Source organism: Eschrichtius robustus, chromosome 2, assembly GCF_028021215.1.
Source record: "Eschrichtius robustus isolate mEscRob2 chromosome 2, mEscRob2.pri, whole genome shotgun sequence".
In the NCBI taxonomy this organism is placed as follows: Eukaryota; Metazoa; Chordata; class Mammalia; order Artiodactyla; family Eschrichtiidae; genus Eschrichtius; species Eschrichtius robustus.
Window position 1 is genome coordinate 126,909,454 of NC_090825.1, and position 21,180 is coordinate 126,930,633.

Here is a 21,180-nt window from a genome sequence, read left to right on the forward strand (position 1 = left end):
AACTTGTGCCAGATAAGTTGGCCTGGCTGGCAGGCCTTGTGACTGCCCCCAAGACCAGGGACCCATACCCTAGACTGTGGACACTGTGGAGGCTGCAGCCTCCAGAGGCCTCCTGCTCAGCCTCCCTGTGCCCCAGGAAGGGGGAGAGGATGGTGGCAGGGAGAGGTGACCTGGGCTAGATCTCACTCGAGGTGGGTGGCTAGGACACAGATAGAGGAGAGGCTGGGAACTAGGCTCTGGAGCAGGATGATCTGGGTTCAAATCTCTGATGGGCCACTTCGTACTTATGGGACCTTGGGCAAGCTGTTTTTAGTTTCTTCATCTGTACAAGGGGGATAATAATTGTCCCCGTCTCACAGCATTTAGAAAGAAAATGCAGGGAAGGTGCTTAACTACAAGCCCAGTCCATGTTAGTTGTGGTTATTGTTGTAGTTGATGATGTAGTTAATGACTAAGAAGCTTATTTTAATCCTCCCAACAGCAGTAGGAGACGGGCAGTGTTACCACCCACTTTTAGCAGATACGGTGACTAAGTCCTGGCAAGGTGGACGGCTCGGCCTGCAGAGGTTCAGACTCGGGGGACTGCCATCGGGGTCTGGTGATTTCGAGGGGCTGCTCTGGTCGGATGAAACTGACTTGTCGTGTGGGGCACTGGGAGTGAGGAAACAGAGCTGGCCAGGATGGAAGGGATTGTGTCTGGAGGTGTGGAGCGGAATCCTGGTGCTCACGTGGCTGAGAAGTGGTGGGGAGCCGAGGTCTGGTCCACGAGGCGTAGCTTGGATTCTCCTCACCTGTGGGCTGGCCCAGGCTCAGCCTGTCCGGGCAGGTCCGGGCTGTCGCTCGGTGGAGGTTTGCTGTGGTTATTGTGCAGCCGCCGCTGGTTAATGCTATGTGCCCAGGCGGAGGCCAGGTGAGGAGAAATGAATGTCATCATCGCAGGGCCTTCACTCAGGCTGCACCCTCTGCCCAGGTCCCCTTCCTCCTCTCCTCACACCGGGCGGCTCCTGCTTGTGCGTTTACAGGACTGTTAGCATCACCTGTTCACAGAAGCGCTGCCTGATCCACCTGCAGGTTAAGTCAGTGGTTCTCAAGGTTGGTCTCTGGACTAGTAACATCGGCATTACCTGGGAACTTATTAGAAACGCAGATTATCTAGCCCCACCCCAGACCTACCGAATCAGAAACTGGGCGGGGTGGCGGGGGTGAGGAGGGGGACCCAGCAAGCTGTTTAAGTTCTTCAGGTGATTCCAGTGCATGCTAAACATCCACAAACACTTGGTTAGGTAATATAAAAAGAAAAAAAAAATTGATGCTTCTTTCTTTGGGCTCTTAACGTATTCAGACACCAGCAAAGGTTGGGGACCCAGAGGAAAGCCCAGTTTCTCTCTACCCTGTCTTCAAAGAGCCACCGTCTTATAACAGCTTCTCCTGCCCAGGAAACAATCTTGTGCCACAGTGCCACAACATGATTACAGGAGACAGTGCTGGGGCCACTTAAAGAAGGTGGGATTGGGGGACTCGAAGGTGGGAGGCTTTGTGGGTGGCAAGGATGAGTGCCGGGAACAAGCTGGCTGTGTTCTAGGGCTGGGGCCAGGGCTGGGGTCAGAGAGTGGGTCCTGCTTCAGAGAAGGGTGTGTGCTGGGGCCAGGGGTATGTGCATGCATGTGTGATTACAGTGACCAGATGTGGTCCAAGAGGGCCAAGGGGTCACCAGTCCAGTGGTTTTAAGCATCTCAGTAATTTAATAATGGTGATCATATAATTGCTGCTCACATTTGTGGAGAGCTTGTCAGTGCTTGATAGGCACTTCCATGTAATCTTATCTGGAGTAATCCCCAGAGTAATCTTATAACATCGACAACATTATTGGCCCCATTTTATAGATGAAAATACTGAGGGCACACAGTCATAAGGAGGTAGAATCTAGGAATTCTTTAGGGGTGCTTGGAAACATGATCTCATTGGAAGAAGGGTGGTGGAGGGTTGTCTTGGAGTGTTTGGGTAGCAGGCTTTATAAAGCTGCAGAAATATATATTCTATCAAATGAGTAAATTGGGCTTTACTGTGGGGGGGGTGGTGATGGGATTGTGTTGGGATGGTTAGGGCTCAAGCCTCCAAGTTGGGGCCTCCACTGCAGACACTGTCATTCTCCTCTTATGGATGGGCCATTTGAGGCACAAAGAGGCACAGTGCTGACTTCAAGGTCCCACAGCTAGGGCAAGAGATAGAATCAGAGAGAAAAAAACCAGGGTCTTCTCTGGTTCTAGCAGGAGAGGTGGGGTGTCAAGATCAGTGCCCAGTGTCCACCCTGCTCTTCTCTTCTGCCTCAGTGTCTCCAGGGTACGGTCCAGGAGCCCAAGGGCTTTCCTGACACAGTGCAGGAACCCCTTCATCTCTCAGTGGGGAACAGAGGCCCAGAGAGGAGCAGGGACTCGCACAGGGCCACACACCGTGTCACGATTGGGACCAGACACAGAGCCGTCTCTGTTCTGACCAGGGAAGGGTTTGTTTCCTGAAGACTGCCCCTGCCCCCCACGCCTCCTTTGGCAGGCTGGGTAGCCGTAGCCCTCAGAGTGGCCCAGACCAATGCTGGGGGTAGAGGTGGGTGTGTCCGGGGGAGAAAGCTGCCAAGGAGGGTGGGGCAGCATGCAAGAGAAAGAGCACCAAGAAGCCCAGACCCCAGACGGAAACCAAATGTATTTTCTAGGTCCTGAGAGGATATCTGGAACAATGGAAGTAGAATGGGGGAAGTCAGACTATAAAAAGGGCTTCTTGATATCCTTACAAAAAAAGAAAGTAGAGTCTTTAGGTTTGACTTTTGTTTCTCTGAAGGATGTTTATGTAATTTCCTGAAAGCAGGATCCCAGGGCTCTGTGAAGTTTGTCAGATGCTGTTGTTTATAGACTCAGGGCTGTGGAGCTGGGAAGGACTTGATAGGGTAGTCTTCCCACTTTACAGTTGGTGAAACTGAGGCTCTGAGAGGTGCGGCGAAGGGGCTGCTGCCTGAGGCTGCACAGTGAGGCACAGAAGACTTGGGATGGGAGCCTGGGTCTTGCGGTGCCTTGTAAGGGGCGGTTGTCTCGACTTACTGCTCCCGTGGCCTTGGCTGGCCTGGAGGCTCGCGGGGATCGTGGAGGGTCCCCTCTTGGAAACACTCAGAGCTGCTAGAGTCAGGACAAGGCCAGGTCCAGTCTGCAGTGAGGTATGCCCATTGGATGGTGACCTGCATGGTGGGGAAGCATGGTGGTATGCTTGGTGATGCCACCCCCGTCCAGATGCTGGGGCCCAGCTGTGCACTGTCTGCCCAGCAGCTGGGAGCTGTGAGTCACACCCAGTGGGTGCAGAGGCGGGGGCTATTGTATATCGTGATTCATTCTGTTCTCCTAGCCCTGACGGGATGACTAGGCCCTGAGCCCTGATAAGTGCCCACGCCTGTGGACTAAAGTGGCCAACCGTTTGGGCTCCAAGTTCAGACATGAGGGGACCAGAGAACCTGGGGGTGTCCTCTTCCTCTGCTACCTCCTATCTCTGGAGTATTCCATGATCTGGATCCATCTCTTCTCACCAGTGCAGGGGTATGTAAGCCCCTAAAATCTTGTGCAACATTTTGTAGGCATTTCCGTGGATTCTTTCTCTGCAGAGAGAATCTGTAGGTCTCATCAGGTTGTCAGAGGGCTTGGTGTCACCCAAAGTGCTGATGGGAGGGCCGGGGGCTGAACGCGTGCTCTACAGGCTTGAGAGAAGGTTGCTGGAGAGGCAGTATGGTTCTAGTCGAAAGTAGCGTGGTGGCAGTATAGTGTCGTGGTTCAGAGAATGGTCTTGGAGGCCACTGTTGGCTTCTCTAAACTGGCTCCTCCTCTAAGCCAGCTCCTGTGTGACCTTGGATAAGTTACTGTGTCTGTGCTTCAATTTCCCCATCTGTAAAATGGCGAAAATAAGAATAGTTATCTCACAGTGTTATAGGCTTTCAAATAAGATAATGTGTGTGAAGAATTTATCCTGGTGCCTGGTACAAAGTAACCACTTGGTTAAAGTTTGCTATTATTATCAGTTTCAGCTTTGCTGCTAATTTGCTGTGTGATCCTGTTAAGTGCCTTATCTTGGGGTCTTAGTCTCCACCTGCAGCTCTTTTGGGCTTTTCAGGAGCTGCAGGGCGAGGTTGGAGAATAGCGGAGGGAGGAGGAACCTTCCTCATCCCCGGGCTCCCCAGCCCAAGCCCTCACTGGTGCCTTGAACGTAGCTTTGTCCTAAGGCAAGATTATGTAACCAGTGGGGCCTGGCCAGGCAGGACATGATTCTCAACCTCGTTTTGTCCTCCATTGTCTCTTCCTCTCCCTTCCCCCCACAGGGCTATTGCATTAGCTGACCTGTTCCCCAAGCTCCAGGGATGAAATCGAACCCATGCTATTCTGCCACCAATTGATTTAGTCTGGAGGTTTGCTGGGCAAGGGGCCCCTCCCCTGGCTACCTGGGGACAGACAGAGCTGATGCCTCTGTGCCTGCTTTGGGGGTGGAGACAGGAACCCCTTTTTAGGGGGATAGGCAGGCTATAGGCTGGGGGGTGGCACCCTTGACCCATGGCCCCTATGGCTTGAACGGGTACACGCCCCCACCATGACTCCCCACGAGTGGCCTACCCAGCCTTGCAGCCCAGCGCCAAGCCTCCTCTCCCAGAAAGCCTTCCCTGGTACCTTGGCTGCAGGGAAGGCTCATCTACTGAGCTTTGCATTCTATTCTCTTTAAGAAAACAAAGGCCACAAACTGGCAGGCCACATACTGGCAGGCCACATACACCCCATGGGCAGCTTTTACTTGGCCCATGCCAAATCTTGAGCTAGTTGCTAACAGGAGATTTTACGTAAGAATCCCAACTCGTGGCTTTACTTCAAAAATGAGAAGATCATACAACTTTGAGTGTAGTTCTCCAGTGGCCACTACTGGAGATGAAGCACGTAAGCTCCTTATACAGTCTTTCTAGCCCCCAGATGTCTGAATTTTCGACCCCATCCTGTAGGCACGGCCAGCTTTCTCTCCTGCGCTGTGGTGTGGTCCCCCATCTGTCTGCTTTGTGGGCTCTTTGGTGGTGGTGGTGGGGGTCTGACTCATCTCTGTGTCCCTCGAAGCATTGTGCTCAGGCTCAGGACTGCGTACACAGCAGGAGCATAATAAATGCTTCCTTTATGAATGAAGACAGGGCATTGCTGCTCCTCACCAGCTGTGAAGATTCCATTTAATGGAAGCCTCTGGATCAGCCTGCCCCATGGCCAGAGAATCCTCCTCCCAGATAAGCTGTGGCTGCTTAGCCACTGACCCAGGCAGCTTCTTAAGCTGCGGATAAACAGTCACTCAGAGTTTGTCCCCACGGTGCAGTATAAACAAGGAGAGGGACATTTCTCCTGAAGCTGTCCCCACGTTTCACTCTCCCAGGGGGCTTGGAGGAGCTTTCGGGGAGAGGGAGGCTGGGGTCAGCAGCCTTCAGATGGCATCGAGTGCAGACCTCGGCATCCTGGGGAGACAGCGGGATGGGGGGAAGGATCAGTTCAGGTGTTTAATGGACTAGGCTTCCCCTCCTTCAGGCCTTTCTCTGCTTTATTCTTCTCCTAGAGTGTACGCTTTAGCCACCAGCTTCTTTGTCCAGCTATCTGTCTGTCCAAGGCGTATTTCACTCTTTTAATTGAAATCTGAACCTTCCCTGGAGACCAGCTAAGCTATCTCCTCCTTGAAGAGGTCTTAGCGGAGAGGTCACAATTGTACTGGGGACAAGAAAAACCTGGGAAGCTTGTAGAAAAAAAAAAAAGCATGCAGGTTTCTGGCCCCCATCTTTGATTCCTTCAGTCCAGGGTACAGTGTCCCCCTCCCTAGAAGATTCAGACGCGAGGGTCTGTGGACACGCTTTGAGGACCCTGCCTTAGCTCAGGGAGGCCAGGGCTGGTAGAGAGGACCCCTGAGTGGCAGTTGTGTGACATCGCGTGCCCCTTTCCCTCTCTGGGCTTCTCTTTTACCCTGGGTGCACTAATACGCTGGGCTTCTGCTGGTGGTTGTGGCTGAAAGCGTCTGGTGAGCCATCCTTGGAGAGGATGATGGGGGATCCGGGCAGGTGCCAGTGTCTGGGCAGGGCCCACAGAGATTTCACGTTGTTCAGCTAACAGCTCAGAAGAGGAGTGCCCTGATGTCAGGGCAGGAGGCAGGCTGGAAGCCCCGGTCTGAGTGGGCAGGGGCTGTGCCCAAGGAGGTTGGAGGACTGGCCTGGGCTGCCCAGTGACCTGGCCACAGGCTGAGGGGCACCTTGCTGTGTGATCCTGTGGCAGGCAGGCTGAGGCTTCAAGCGCAAGCCTATACAAGCCATTTACAGAAGGGTAAACTGAGGTACATGGAGGGAGGGACTCCCCCTGTGTCACACGTGAGTGTGTGGAAAGCCAGGCTTGGACCCCAGATCTTCTGACTCCCGGGCGAGAACCCACTCCTCTGTCCTCACCTCACTCTGCAGGGTTGGTGCCAGATCACCCAGCTGGGACAGTCTGCTTGTCTGTGACAGCCTTGAGGCTTGGGCCTGGAAAAGTGAAGCCACCATCGTCACAGCCACCCTGGAGGCATGAAACCCGTTGGGTGTGCAAATTACCTCTCAAACATCCTCCATCCCATTTGTTTTTTTTTTCCTTAAACTGTCTCTGATGGGCCAGCTGCCTCTGTGCCCGTTTCCGCCTGGCACTGGGCTTCATGCTCTTTATTCTGAGAACAAAGCTTCCTTCTGACAGTCCTCCTGCCGACAACAGGAAAAGGGCAGGCATGGCACTGGGCCTCACTCCTCCGCCTCCTCTAGCAGGGAGCATGGGGCAGCCTTTGTCAGATGCTGGACCCCGGCAGCACTGGTGTGCTGGGAGGGAGCCCAGCTTCAGCCCAGTCCATGTTCCCGCTGGGGCTGGAGCCGCCCTGTGGGCCCAGCTGTCAGACCCCAAAGTGGCCAAAATGGTGGGCAAAGGTATCGGACAGGGACCGGCCTAAGTCCCGTTCTGGTCCAAGCAGTTACTTGTCCCAGGACTGTTCATGTGACAGCCATCAAGATTCCAGCTGGCACAGGTGGAGTTTCATTTCCGCCTCCAGGCAACCCTGGTCTCCTAGGGGACTGCAGAAACTAAAAGGTGCTCAGATGAGGGAAGCCATAGTCCCTCATCCAACACATTTTTACTGAGCATCTACTTTGTTCCAGGCACTTTTCTGGGCACTGGGACACAGCAGTGAACAAAACAGCTCAGTCCCTGTTTTGGACTTGGGGGTGACATTCTGGTGGTGGGAGAGAGTCAACAAACCAATGAATACTAGCTATTTGTCAGCTGGCAAGAAGTGCCTGCCACAAAAATAAAGCTGGGTTGGGGGTGGACAGTGTGACTTAAGGGAGTGGCTCTGCTGTGTTGGGGGTCATGGAAAGTCTCTGGTAAGGGGACTGGAGACTCCAGGAGCGTAGCTGGGGAGCCACGGGGTATGTGGGGAAGAGCATTCCAGGCAGAGGGAACAGCAACGCAAGGCTTTGAGGCAAGAGGGTGCAGGGTGTGCTCGAGGAGCAGCAAGGAGGCTGGTGTGGCAGGGGCAGAAGAATAAGAGCAGTCCTGGGAGGAGATGTGGCCAGAGGGAGTCTGCCCAGGGGCGGAGGGGATTGCCTACGGCCTCCTGACCTTCGAGAGGACTTCGCTGTTTGGTCTGAGTAAAGGGTAAAGTAAAGTAAAGCTGCTGAGCAGCTGGGGCTGAGGGCTGCCTTGTTTTGACACATGTTTGAGAGGGATCCTGAGGGCTGCTGCGTGGAGAGAAGCCTGGATGCTGGAAGCGGGATGCCCGCCAGCCAGTGGGTGCCACAGGTGAGGGAGGACGGCTCAGCGTGGGGACGTGGGGAGGCGGCCCGGGGTCAGATTCTGAATTGGTTTCACTGGATGTGCCGATGGATTAGGTGTGGGCTGTGAGAGGAGGAAGGTGTCAACGGCAGGGTTTCTGGCCTGAGGGACTGGAAGGCTGCAGGACAGCAGGTTTGGGGAGAGAAATGGAGATTTCAGGTCAGATGTTTTAGGTTGGAGCATACCTGGTGGGAGGGGAGACACATGGGTAGAGGTTGGTCCTGGGCCTGCACATTCCTGTTGTTGAAGGGGTGTGAGGGGTGCCCTGTAGGACCCCCCGAACTCTGAGAATCTGTCTGTAAGAATAAGTATTTCCTGGGCCTTTCGTGTTCTTTTTCTTTCTTTGTAAACCTCCTCCTGCTTTTCCCTTCCTCCTGGACAGAGGAAAAAGGCAGATTCTGAGGACTCACTGTCTTGGTGGTGGCCCCGGCCTTTCTGCCTGCCGTGCTTCGTGGGTGGGGGGCTAGGGGGAGCCCTGGAAGGGGAGGCCAGAGGCCTCAGGCCTTTCCCTGGCTCGGCTGCCAACAGAGAGAGGTTTCTCTCTGTGCCTTGGTTTCCTCTCCTGCACATAGACGTGTTAAGTTGGCCCCAGGGTTCTGAGGGTGGCAGGGAGCCCTTGAGGAGGCTGAATGCACAGAGGTGAAGAACCTGGCTTGAAGGCCAGTGTGGGTGCGAATCCTTGCTCGGCCGCCTGGCTGTGAGACTCTGGGCCAGTGACATAACCTCTCCGAGCCTCAATTTTCTCATCTGTGAAAATGAGCCAACCATAGTACCTGCATCACAGAGTCGCTGTGAGGGTTAAATGAGAAAATGCACACGAAGCACTTAGCCAAGTCCCTGGCATATACCACACCCAGTTAACAGGAGCTGTTAGTGACTGTGCAGTCGGTCAGGTTAAGGGGTTTTGCCTGGTAGGTGGTGGGGGCCGTGGAAGGCTATCGAGTAGGAACCCGGTACTCATGCGGTCTGAGGAGGCTGCTGTGAGTTCGGAGACTTGGGCTGAGCCCCTTCCACCTGCCGGAGTGAGAACTGAGGGCCAGCCCTGATGGACTCTCCTGCCCTTCCTTTAACTACGGGTCTTCACTGACTTGGCATGGGCAACCTCTGTCTTGAACAGGTCCCTTGGGGATGGGGGTGGTCATTTTCCCGAAGATCTCCTACAGAACCCTTTGTCTCTACGTCCCAGTGGCTGACCTTAGGGAATGTGAGTGTGGGGCTCTGAGGGGTGGGTGATGTTGAATGTACTCGAGTTGTCTGGACAGGATCAGCGGGGGCAGGGCAGGCCTGGAGTGACAGTCCACTGGGCACTTGGATGTGACCTCGGTTGCTGGTCTGGGTCCTGGCTGGGTGGTGCTTGCTCCAGTGGGGCCATGGAGAGGTTGACAATGGGCGGAATGTGGCCCCCTTAGGACCCACACTTCAGTGGTGCCCAGGCATGCTGGCCGAGCCCTGTGCTTTTGCAAGCCTGTTACCCAGCAGTTGAATCGTGCCAGGACGGCCAAGGACATTTCAGGTTCCCCCAGGGCTGGCAGCCAGGCTGTCACCAGGCATTGCTTGTTTTCCCAGGGTCCAAGGGCTTTTCGGGATGGAGAGGGCTCTGGAGATATTCCAGGAACTTTTCTTAACAGCTGGGTAAATTGAGATCCAGAGAGAGCAAGGCACTTGACCAAGGTCTCACAAGGCCGCCTCCCTCCTTTCTGTCACCTCCCTCTGTTCCCGTGTCCCTTGCTCAGACTCCTGGCCTCCTGCCTGGACGTTTGAAACAACCTCCATCTTCTGGGCTCTCCAAGAGCTTTGTTTGTCTTCCTATTATCCTAATCTTGCCATAACCTGCCAGGCACACATGCTGTTCGAGTGTGTCTGCTCTCCTTTCCCCTCTGGTCCCAGACAAAGCACGGAGGTTCTGAGCGCAGGCCCCAGAGCCAGACTGACCTCAGTTTGAATCCCAGCTCTGCCCCTTCCTAACACGGCGAACTGGGGCAAGATACTCCACATTTCTGAGCCTCAGTGTCTCTGTCTACGAAATGAAAACAGTAGCAGTACTTAGTTTATGAGGTTGTCTTGATGGCTAAATGAGATAATACGTGAAGTGCTGGGTATAATACCTGCACAGAATGAGCTCTCAAAAATGGTCTTGTTGGGAGTTCCCTGGTGGTCTAGTGGTTAGGAGTTGACACCTTCACTGCCGTGGCCTGGGTTCAGTCCCTGGTCGGGGAACTGAGATCACGCAGCCAAAAAAAAAAAGGTCATTGTTACAAAGACCCATCAATGCTGGTTGAACTGAAAAGTCAGGGGCATGGAAGAGTAGACAAAGCTCTGGACCTGGAGGAAGAAGATGTGGGCTCCAAGTTCATTGCCAAACGTTGCCTCTCCTTGTACTTTTGGGAAGTCACTCTTCCTCCGGGAGCCCCACTTTCCTCATTTGAGAAAGAGGGAAGAAATCCCTGCCATGATCTTAGAAGCTTGTCATGTGATGCCAGAGCAGCATCTGTGGAAAAAAGCTTTGCATCTGTGTAATGATTTAAAAATGGCACAGTGGTGGCTGTGGTGTGCTGATGGTGACAAGGACGTTGTAGCCACAGCAGTGGACAGCTGGCTGGGGTGGAGGCTGGTCAGTCTGCAAATGCTCAGCACCCACACAGGCTTCCCATTCCTGCCTGCCTGCTCCCGCCTCCAGCAGCCCGCCTTTAGCATTAGCCTCAGCATTGCACACTCGAAGATGTAGGAGGTGCAAAGACCCAATGGCATCTTCTGAGCCATAGTGAGTTTTGGGTTATCTGTGGCGGATCCCATGGAATGTAGGATTACAGCCAGGCGCTGGTTCAAATCTCAGCTCAGCACTTCCCACCTGGAAGCTCGAGCCAGTTGCTTAACTTCCACGAGCCTGTTTCCACATTTGTAAAATGAGGCCTTGATGAAGCAGAGGCCAAGCGTTTAGCAAAGGGCATAGCACACGGTTATATGGAGAGGTTGTATCATGGTGGAGCATGGTGCCCGATGGGCTTATGGGTGGCGGGAGTGGGGGCCATTGTGCCCATTTCTGGGGAGGAGCAGTGGAGGTCAGTTACACTCCCTGCAGAATTGCCCAGCTTCGAGTTAGAAGGGCCCCTGGAGTCATCTGGCGCCATTCCATTTTACTGGTGAGCAAAGCAAGGCCTGACAGGAGCGGGTGCTTGGTGGGGTCACTGGCAGGTTAGTGCAAGGCTGGGCCTAGGGCGAGGCGAGGGAGGCGCTTAGAGGCGGACTGTGAGGAGTGCTCAGGGGCCGCGGTGCGACTCTCGCCGCCGTCATGCAGGTGCACGCCAGCACCTGGGAGTGGGCGCCTCCTTCATGTTTGTGCCTGCTGCCTGGATGCCTCACCCTAGCCCAGTCTAGGACCAGAGCGCCAGTCTCCTGACCCCAGGAACTGGTCCCCGAACCTTGGGGGTCTGGGGACGCCTGCCAGCTACCTTGCAGAGTCTCACCAAGGTCCCCTGGCCCCTTTAAAAAGGACCTTCGATAAGTAGGTCACCTGCCCGGTGCTTTTTACTCTGTCTCTGCTCTCTAGCGGTCTGTGATCCAGAGAAAGCGAGGTCCTCCCGCCCCCTCTCCCCACCTGCTGCCCCTTCCCCTGCCAGCTGCGCCTCCATGTAAGCATTCGAGCCCCTCACCCTGGAGGGGAGGCGTGTTAGCGGCGGGCTCCTGTCACGGCGACAAGCCCCAGCAAGTCCGGAGGGACAAGGCTGCTTTCATGCGGGCCCTGATGAAGCTTCCCTGGTCTCAGCAGGCCTGGGTTGTGCCCACCAGGCCTCCAGGAGATTAGGGGGCTTCTGTGGCTCCAAGTGCCTCCAGGCTTTCCCTTCCTCTTTGTTGCCCCCAGTGCACCTGGCTTCCCTCCACTCTGGCCACAGGGCCTGGAGCCTTTTCAGTTTCCCCAAGGCTTCTGGGAAGCCTGGTCTTGGGGTGTCCATCTGGGCCAATCTCCCCATCACCACCTCCGGGCCTGCAGGCTGGGCCTCAGGTGACTTGTGAAGAGGTGGCCACAGCTGCTAATCCCTGCAGGCGTTCCTGGGATCACCCGGGGCTGGCAGGAGCCTAGGCCACCCTCGTGGTTTGACATGAGGGGCCTTGGACAGTCGGCAGTCTCCATCCCCAGGTCCGACATGTACAGACATGCCATTATTTTCCCCACTGCTGCTCTTAGGACCTGAAATTCTGCTACTTAGCAAGTTTCCTTGCGCTCTCCTTGGCGTCCTCTAAAAAGGCAAATACCAGGGCTTCCCTGGTGGCGCAGTGGTTAAGAATCCACCTGCCAATGCAAGGGACATGGGTTCGAGCCCTGGTCCAGGAAGATCCCACATGCCGCAGAGCAACTAAGCCCGTGTGCCACAACCACTGAGCCTGCGCTCTAGAGCCCGTGAGCCACAACTGCTGAGCCCGTGAGCCACAACTACTGAAGCCCGTGAGCCTAGAGCCCATGCTCCACAACAAGAGAAGCCACCGCGGTGAGAAGCCCACACACCGCAACAAAGAGTAGCCCCTGCTCGCCGTAACTAGAGAAAGGCCGCACAGCAACGAAAACCCACTGCAGCCGAAAGTAAATAAATAAATAAAAAGGCAAATACCCTCGCAGGTGGACACTCTTTTGTGTTTGCTGCTGAAGAGCAAACCCAGGCTAGCCTGGCCCTCATCCAGCTGCCTGTGTGATCATGGCCGAGTTGCTTCTCCTCTCTGGGCTTTGGAAGGCCCTTTTCAGCCGTAGCACCTCCGCACTCTGGCAGTTACCCTTCTTTCTTTGCGGGGGTTGGGGATGGGGCAGCAAGGGCAATGGGAAGGGCCTGGCCACTGAGCTGGGGTTGGGGATGGGTCAGCAAGGGCAATGGGAAGGGCCTGGCCACTGAGCTGGGGTTGGGTCAGGGACCAAAAGCCAACATCACAGGCGCTTTGACCACCTGCTGGCCTGATAGGAGATATCAGTCCTTCTTCCTCTTCTTCTCAGGACAGGCGGGGAAACTGAGGTCTGGGGTGGGGGAAGGGCCCTGCTTGGATCGCATAGGCAGTCAGGCAGGGCTGCAGCCAGAGCCCAGTTACCCTTGCTGACAGTGAGGGCTCAGCTGCTCCTGGCTGCCACCTTTCTTGAGAGGAAGCCTAGGGCCCATTGGCATCAGGGTCAGGGACATGCTTTCTCCTCTGCCATGGAAGGCACCTCTGTCAGGGCAGGAGTGAGCGAGCGGGATCCCTGCCTGCTGAGGGGTCCCCTGGGCATGGGGCAGAGTCAGACAAGACATCCTCTTCCTGAGGTTCAGGAGGTAGGGGTCGGTGGCCTCTAGCAAGGGACATGGCGGTGGGTAGGCCTGGAGGCTTCTGGGAACGTGGTTGGTGGCCCAGGGTGCCCTAGGGCCACCCCCTCCCTCCCAGGGAGGGAATTGGGTGGACAGTCATGCCATTTGTCCTGGCTCTGGGATTAGTTGTGACTGCGTTATGTGAGGAGCGTGAAGCCATTAAGAGGATGCGGTGACGCGAGGTGGAGTGGAGCTGAGCGGCTACTACCTGGAGCTCGGGTGGGTCCTGTCATTTTCTCCCCGGCCTCCCTGTACCCTCTGACCACAGCCCCGTGTCCCCTTCCTCCTGTCCAGTCCTCCCAGGTCTGTCTGATGTGTGTGTACCCACAGTGTGTGCGTGTTCATACCAATGCAGGAGGGGGCCGGGGGGTGCAGGGGTTAGGGCGAGCTGGCCCCTAAGCCTGGCACTGGGTCCCGTCTGCATTCAGGACCAGAAGTGGGTTCCTTAAGTGTCCCAGCCCCCAGTACTGCCCCAGGGTGATGGGCCAGCGCTGACCTGGCAGATTCCTGATGGAAAAGGAGACCATGGCTGAGGGGTGGGAAGGAAGGGCTTAGCTTCTCTTTGAGCTTCTCCTGACAGCTCAGCAAGTTCACAAATCCACCTGAAGCCAGCAGGTCTGGGAGTTAAAGATTTACTGCAAGGCCATGGGGGGAGCTGGAATGATGCGGTCCCAGGGGCTCAGATGTTACATTCATGGCTTCAGTCCTATCTTGACGGTGAGGCTATGGCTTGTCTAAGTCAGAGGGGCTGCTACAGAGTTTCCATGTTCTTAACTTGGCTTCTGGAGAGGGGTGCGGTCACAACCTCCCTGAATTTGTATGGAGTAAGTATGGCATCTGTCTGGGGAGAGTCCACTAACAGCCTTCATGATACTCTCAAAGGGTTCTTTTTAATTTTATTTTTTATTTCTTTGGTTTTTTTGCGTTGGGTATTCGTTGCTGCGCATGGGCTTTAGTTGTGGCGAGCGGGGGCTACTCTTCATTGCGGTGCACGGGCTTCTCGCTGTGGTGGCTTCTCTTGTTGCGGAGCATGTGCTCTTGATGCATGGGTTTCAGTAGTTGTGGCATGCGGGCTCAGTAGTTGTGGCGCACGGGCTTATTTGCTCCACGGCATGTGGGATCTTCCTGGACCAGGGCTTGAGCCCGGGTCCCCTGCATTGGCAGGCGGATTCTTAACCACTGTGCTGGTTAGGGAAGTCCTCTCAAAGGGTTCTGTAACCCCAGGAGATCACAAACTTCTGATCTAATCTATACCCCTTGCTGTCCAGGTGAGGAAACAGGCTCAGAGAAGGGAAGGGTATTGCCCAGAGGGAGCCAGTGGAAGCGCTGGAATGCTGATGTGGACTCCAGGCGCACATGGAGTTTGCTTCCGCATCCTAGAGATGGAGGGCTTCCCCACCCCCCATACACCTGTTTCTCAGAATCTGTCAGGGATCATACGGCAACCTGGAGTGGGCAAGCAGGAGGGCAGGGGCTGGGGCTGACCAGCATTTCCTGGCTCCTCTGCAGGGGTGGCAGACAGGGGGGAATGAATAATGGTAAACTTGTTTGTACTTCTTTGAGAGAAGATGACGAATAACTGAGGTCATGATTGGGAAGTGCTTGTACCTGGCGTGCAGCAGACCTGTGAGGCTGTCCAGTCACCGCTGTCCTTTGAGTTGGCCCTTTTAGCTGAGATCTCCTGCTTCTGAGCCTCACCACCTCTCTCTCCCATTCCTCAGCATGAGACCTCTGCCTGGGGCATAGAGGCAGCCTCCCTTTCTCATGTGGGGTCTCTGCCTATCTGGGGATGACACAGGCCCCTGGGGCGGGGGAAGGTGAAGACCGTCTGGCTGAGGTCCTGCCTCTGGGGATCTGTGGTGCCCCTGTCTGCCCGTGAAGGGAGGCTTTCCCATTGCCAGAGGAGCCGATCAGCCTGCGCTGAGGCAGCTGGGGCTGGTTACCTGCAGGAAGCCTGTCTCTGGGTACGTTCTGGGCCGCCGACCTGGTTCAAGAACGGTGTGGAATGCTGGGCAGCTGCCCGGAGGTTACAAGCAGGGGCTCCGAGGTGGGCCGGCTTGGGGTTGTCCTAGTTCTCCCCCTGCCCAGCTGTGTGACCTTGAGTCAGTTGCTTTGTACCCTCTCTGAGCCTAGGTTTCCTGTCTGTGAGTGCACGTATCGGTGACACCAGCTCTCAGCGTGTGAGGAGTGGGTGTGATAAATCAGGGAGAGCTGGTGTGGGGCTGGCAAGTTACCAGGAGCTCAGTCAGTGCTGGCTGCTGTCAGCGAGGGAGGTTATGATATTTGCAAAGAAATATCTTTCTGTTTTTTTCAAGTGCCTGTGATCTGAGCCTAAGAAAAATAGCTAGGAATGGATTTGGCTCTGCGTAGATGGATTTGGGGGTTGGGTGGAGAGAGTCCTATTTTGGGGAGTTCCGTGGGCTAACGAAGAGCTTGCCCTGTGAGGGTCCTGCCCACCTTGGTCTGCCCTAGAGCTTCAGTGGGACCAGAGGGCAGCTGGTCCTGACCTGTCTTGTTCCCCACTCTGCAAACCCCCTTGCCCCCAGCTGTCTTGTTTGTTTGCTCAGTAAACTCTTTTTTTCAGAGCTGGTGCAAAGATAAACTCTCAACTCAGGGCTTGTCGGAAGAAACACAAATTCTCAACAAGTGGGGGGTATAAGTTCTTGAGGTTTTTGTTGGGCATTCCCCTCCCGGGAACCCAGAACAAATCCCAGGTTGAGAACTGGGGAGTGAACCCGCGCTTTATGCTTTGTTTGCTTGTCAATTGATGCGTGATTTGTGGGTCTGCTTCCAAGAAGGATCGTTAGAGGCTGCTTTTGATGTTAAAACACACATAAAATGCATGAAAATAAAAACAGAAAGTGGTATTCAAAGGGAGTGGAGCATGGGGTGTGTGGGCGCTGGCTTATGTCAGCTGTCCTAGGTGAACACGGAGGGCGTGTGTTGCTGAAGGATGATGAGCTGGCGCCTCGGTGCTGAGATTCCCAGTTACCCGCTTGTTAGCTCTGTGGCTGGGCAAGTCACGGGCCCCCTCTGGGCCTCGGTTTCCTCATCTGTAAAATGAAGGGAACGTAGGTCATGGTGCTATTGTAAGGATTAATAGTAGCATGTAGTGCAGGCATATCATGTCTGATAAATGGAAGTTCATGTTTTAATGCATTTGGCTTGGCGATTCCTCATGGCACATTCAAAAAGGGAAAGGTCATTGGCAAGGGCACTTCACTCTTAAGTACTTGCTGTGGGTGGGAGACCGCTTCTGCCTTGGAAAGCTTTAGGTGAAGTTGGGCACCAGTGTTCTAGTTATAATTGCAGCCGACATCTGGCAGCATAAATCCGGCACTGCACGGTGGGGTATGGAGCAGGAGAGCTCATCTAGGACTTCTGAAATCCACAGCTGGCAGAGTCCAGCTCTCGGCTGAGGCTGGCCTTGGAGGAGGACCTGCAGGGTTTTAGTGGGTAAGAAAATGGGCCAAGGCAGGTGGGGGTGGGGCAGGCCTGGCAACGCCACCCGAGGGGGTCCTTTTCGCTCTCTGGGCCTCGGTGTCCCCATGTGCTCACCGCAAGATGGACTGTATACTCTGTAACCCTGAGACCCTTGAGCCAGACTTCTGACAGTCCCTTGGTGGCAACCGTGGACTCCGGGGTGACTGATGGGCGGCATCTTAGCCCCCAGCCAGGCGGTACTGCGGGGCTATGGGGGGGTGGGGTGTGCAGCAGATTACAGCAGAGGAAGGGATTTGCTTCTGGTCTCGGCCTCCCAAGGGTGTAATTGCGCTGGAGAAACTCCTGCACAGCTGGGAAGCAAATGTGGAGGATTTTCTTTGCTGTACGTAGTGGGTGGGGCAGGCTAGGGCGGGGTAGCTGGTGCAGCAGCGTGGCTGTGGGGTATGGCTGGGTAATGGGTGGTGGCGTGACTGTGCTGGGGGTGTGACAGGATGGGAGGGGCCAAGTCAGCTCTGGGGAGTGGCCCTGGGATTGCATGTGGGGCTACCAGTGCCCGGCCGGCCGGCAGCCACTCCTCCTCCCCGAGGCCGGGTGCCCATTCACATAATTTTGAGCCTGCTTGTGGGGCTCTCCCTGCACTCCTCTCAGCTCCCCGCCCCATACTTGTGCCGGTGACCCAGATGCCCGTGATGACACCATTTGAACATCTCGGCACCATGTGAGTTTGCCTGTCCATTCGTGTGCCTGTGAGAGGGGAGGGAGTAGGGGGCATGGTCAGGAGTGACCCGGGCAGGGTGAGCATGGGCTGGGTGAGCATGCGGGGCTCTGGGGACCTGCTGCATTCGCCCGGCAGCAGCATCACACCAGATAAAACCTTGGAGCCCAAAGGCCTGCATCTTCAGTGCCCAGTGCCAGGCTTGGTACCTGGCGGTGCTCAGGTACAGAATGAGGGAACAGGGAACGGATCCTCTGCTTGTTCCCGACTTGCAGTGTGCTCCCAAGCCTGACATCTCTTCCTCTTTCTGGATCCACTGTCAATTTGATATGTGGCCTTGGGTCAGTTCCTTCCTGAGCCTCAGTTTCCAACTCCATTAAATGGATAATCATTTTGTTAGCCTGCATCACTGTGTGCCAGGCACTGAGCAGTTTTACGCATATCATCTCTCTTAGTCTTGGCAACAGCCCTGCAAAATAGATAAGTAGTATAAACCCCACTTTATACTTGGGGAAACGGAGACTCAGAGAGGTCGAGAGATTTGCACAAAGGTCACAGGCTGGTAAATAATGGAGGCAAGATTCAAGACCATGCAAGCTGGCTCCAGTCTGAGCCTTTAACAGAGATGCTAGCAGCCACCGCATCACTGCCCCTCAGACGGTTGGGGTGAAACAGCATGATGCATTCGGCCCTTCACAGGAGGCCTGCTGCACGTGGTAGGCAGCAAGTACATGGGAGTTGGGTTGTTAAGTGCATTTTACCATAAAAGGCACAGGGAGCTCTTGGTCTCATTCCTGGAGCCCACCTGTCTATCCGTGGCAGAGCTGGACCTCCTCCCCAGTCCTGCTCTCTAGACAGCTTGGTCTCCAAGAAGTCCCTTGTACCTCTGCCTCCTTTTCCTTTGGGTCCTGGAGAGGACTGTCGGGGCACCAGAGCATTTTGGAGTGAGGGGTGGGGTCGTGAGTGACTTTCAACTCCAGAGCAGTGGCCACAGTTACCGTGGTATTTCCCGAAAGTGCAGTGTTGCCATGGCATCTCCATGACAACCAGAGCATCTCATTCATTATCCCCAGCACCTTGGCAGGGAAAGCTAGGCCTAGGGCTGGGAGAGCACAGTGGAAGCCTGGCTGAGGGCTGGAGGCCTTGGTAGCTGAGGCCCCCTCATGCTCTCCCCTGTCCCTGCCAATATTCCCCTATGGGCTCTGGATCCATCACCATTTCATGGGGTCTGGGTTCAAATTTCAGCTCTGTCACTGACTAGCTGTATGGTTTTGGGCAAGTGACTTAACATCTCTGAGCCTTATTTTCTGCAACTGTAAATGTGAATAATGACAGTACTAGTTGTAAGGATTAATTGAGATAAAGTATGTAAAAGTGCTTAGCACAGTGCCTGGCTCAGGGTAAATGCAGTTAAAAATAACAATGATGATAATTATAATGGTATTATTGCTATTATTTTTAATTATAGAAACACCTGGGCTTCATGGAGGACTGAAAGTCACTTCACCTTGGGCCTCAGTCTCCTTATCTGTGAACTGGGAATAATAACAGCTGCTCATCATTTATATCCTGCGTATTCAATAAGGACCATTGCTGGGAAAAGTGATGGGAGCTTCCACAATGAATCAGACTTGTCCCTGCCCTTTGGGGCACCCAGGCATGTGGGGAAGGCCTCTGTGTGCCAGGTACCAGGCAGGGCCTGCCCATGCACAGGTCAGTATATCCTGGTCCGGCCCCGTGATCTGCAGGTTCCAGGGCACAGAGCCGTATGTAGAAACGCCCCAAGTCTGCTCTGCCTGGACCACACACTCAGGTGTGCTCAGGGGCTGGGCAGGAAGCCAAATGAGAGAGGGAGGTTGGTTATGGGACTGTGTTAACCCATCTGAGGCTGGCACTTTATAGCCTCAGCTGATGGTGGCCAGTGGGCGTGTGTGTCACCAAAATGTGCTCTTTTTATATTTCATTTTTTTTTTTTTTGGCCGTGCCGTGCTGCATGCGGGAGCTTTGTTCCCCGACCAGGGATCAAACCCATGCCCCTGCAGTGGAAGCTCGGAGTCTTAACCACTGGACTGCCAGGGAAGTCCCTAAAATGTACTCTTTTTAAAGAAGTCGGAAGTTCTGACTTTTATATGAAATCTCCTGATTTTAAGATGTTGATAGCTAATCTCAAAGAAAAATGCTGTCAAGGAACAAGAATGCTGCATCCTGTTTTAGCCTGAGGGTCCTGGTTTTCAGCTTCCATGCTATAGCTTAGGGATGGGGTGGGAGCCTAAGGAATGGGACATGGGGGCGGGAAACGGGGTGGTGGGTGGAGATGACTTCAGAGAGGTGATGACATTGGAACTGGGGTCTTGAAGGATGAGTAAGTGTCCCAAGGGGTAGGGGGAGGCATTCCAAGCAATGGGAACTTCATTAGCAAAGGCTTAGATGCATGACCAAGATTGGTGACTGGTTGGGCGAGGCTGGAGTTTAGGAAAACGGCTGGTGATGTCGGCAAGGCCCAGGCAGGCCCAGGGCGGGAGGGAGGTGTTGAGGCCTCAGCCCCGCAGCTGTCCTTGAGGCCTGGGTGGCTCCAGAGGGGTTAGAAACCCCCAGTTTGCCATCCCTTGAGCCACAGGGGTGCAGGAATTCAGGCGGGCACGGAGGGCCTTGAATGGCTGGTGCCAGGCCTTTGAGGGGTTGCAGTGGGGCCAGTGCTGGAGGCCCCCGTTGCCAGCTCACGGGTGGTCAGCACTTTGCCAGGGTATTCGGCCTTCTCTGGGGACGGGGGCTAGTTGGCCCACTCTCTTTCTCCCTTTACCCTCTCTCGGGCCTGGGCTTTGCTCGGCCTTCTCCCTAGCCTGCTGGCCTCTCTCTGGCCTCTGCTCATCCATCCAGCTCCCGGGCAAGACACAGTTTCTCAAAATGGGGATTTGGGATTCCAAGGGCTGTTTGAGACTTGAGAGAGAGAGAGAGAGAGAGAGCGAGCAAGGAACTTGATGGTGCTTTGTGCGCTCAGGTGTTACCCACATTGTGAGTATGTTAAATAGGCAACAGGAGTGCATGAAAACAGCGGCTGACCCTTGTTCAGCACTGTGTGCCAGGCATGGCACCACCTATGTATCCACTCATTTAATTTTCACAACTTTGGGAAGTATGTCAAGTTTTCCCATTTTACAGATTAGGAAGCTGGAGGCACTGAGAAGTTAAATAACTTGCCCAAGATTGCACAATTACTGGGTGGTAGGGCTTGGGTTTGAACGAAGCTGCCTGGCTCTAGTCTGCCCATGTAATCCTTAGGCTCTACTACCTAGGGCTTTAGGTCCATGGATGGGGTTGGGGACATGGGGTTTGGACTCTGAAATTGTTAAAACATTTTCTAGCATATGTGCATATTTTTTATGGAGAAATGTTGTCAGATTCACACAGGGGTCTGTGACCCCGAGATGCCTGAGACTGCTGGTTGTGTCGTCATTAGCACACATGTTGAAAGGCTGTTAATGCAATAGACCAAAGGCCAGAGACCGCAGTGCCCAGGCCTGCAGGGGTTGTGGGGTTAGGTGGCCCGAGTAGGCAGGTGCCCCCAGGCAGCAGGCAGGGTACCTTCGAGGCAGCTCTGCCTCCCCACTCACTGTGCTCCTGCCCTGGCCCTGGGCCAAGGGGTGGGGCTCGCTGTGGCTGCAGGGCAGAGGGCTGCCCTTATCAATGGGAAGTGGGACATGGGTGCCCTTTGGGAATAATTGCAGGGCCAGTCACCTCAGCTCTTCTGGCTTCACCCAGGAAGCCTGCCCCTTCTGGCCCTGCTCTCAGCTGGAATTGCAGGGACTCCCTGGAAAGC

The 21,180-nt window shown here is 54.8% G+C and overlaps 1 protein-coding gene across 5 annotated transcripts in view; it reads left to right on the forward strand.

The window, feature by feature from the left end:
* Positions 1-21,180, forward strand: part of NDST1 (N-deacetylase and N-sulfotransferase 1) — an 85,288-nt gene that overhangs the window by 11,721 nt on the left and 52,387 nt on the right. Inside the window, exon 2 of one of the 5 annotated variants that reach the window (XM_068536211.1) lies at positions 18,832-19,076. The exons of the other annotated variants lie outside the window; for them this stretch is intronic. The gene's annotated coding sequence lies outside the window, so the exon portion shown is untranslated. The remainder of the gene's footprint in view (positions 1-18,831; positions 19,077-21,180) is intronic. 5 annotated transcript variants of the gene reach the window in all.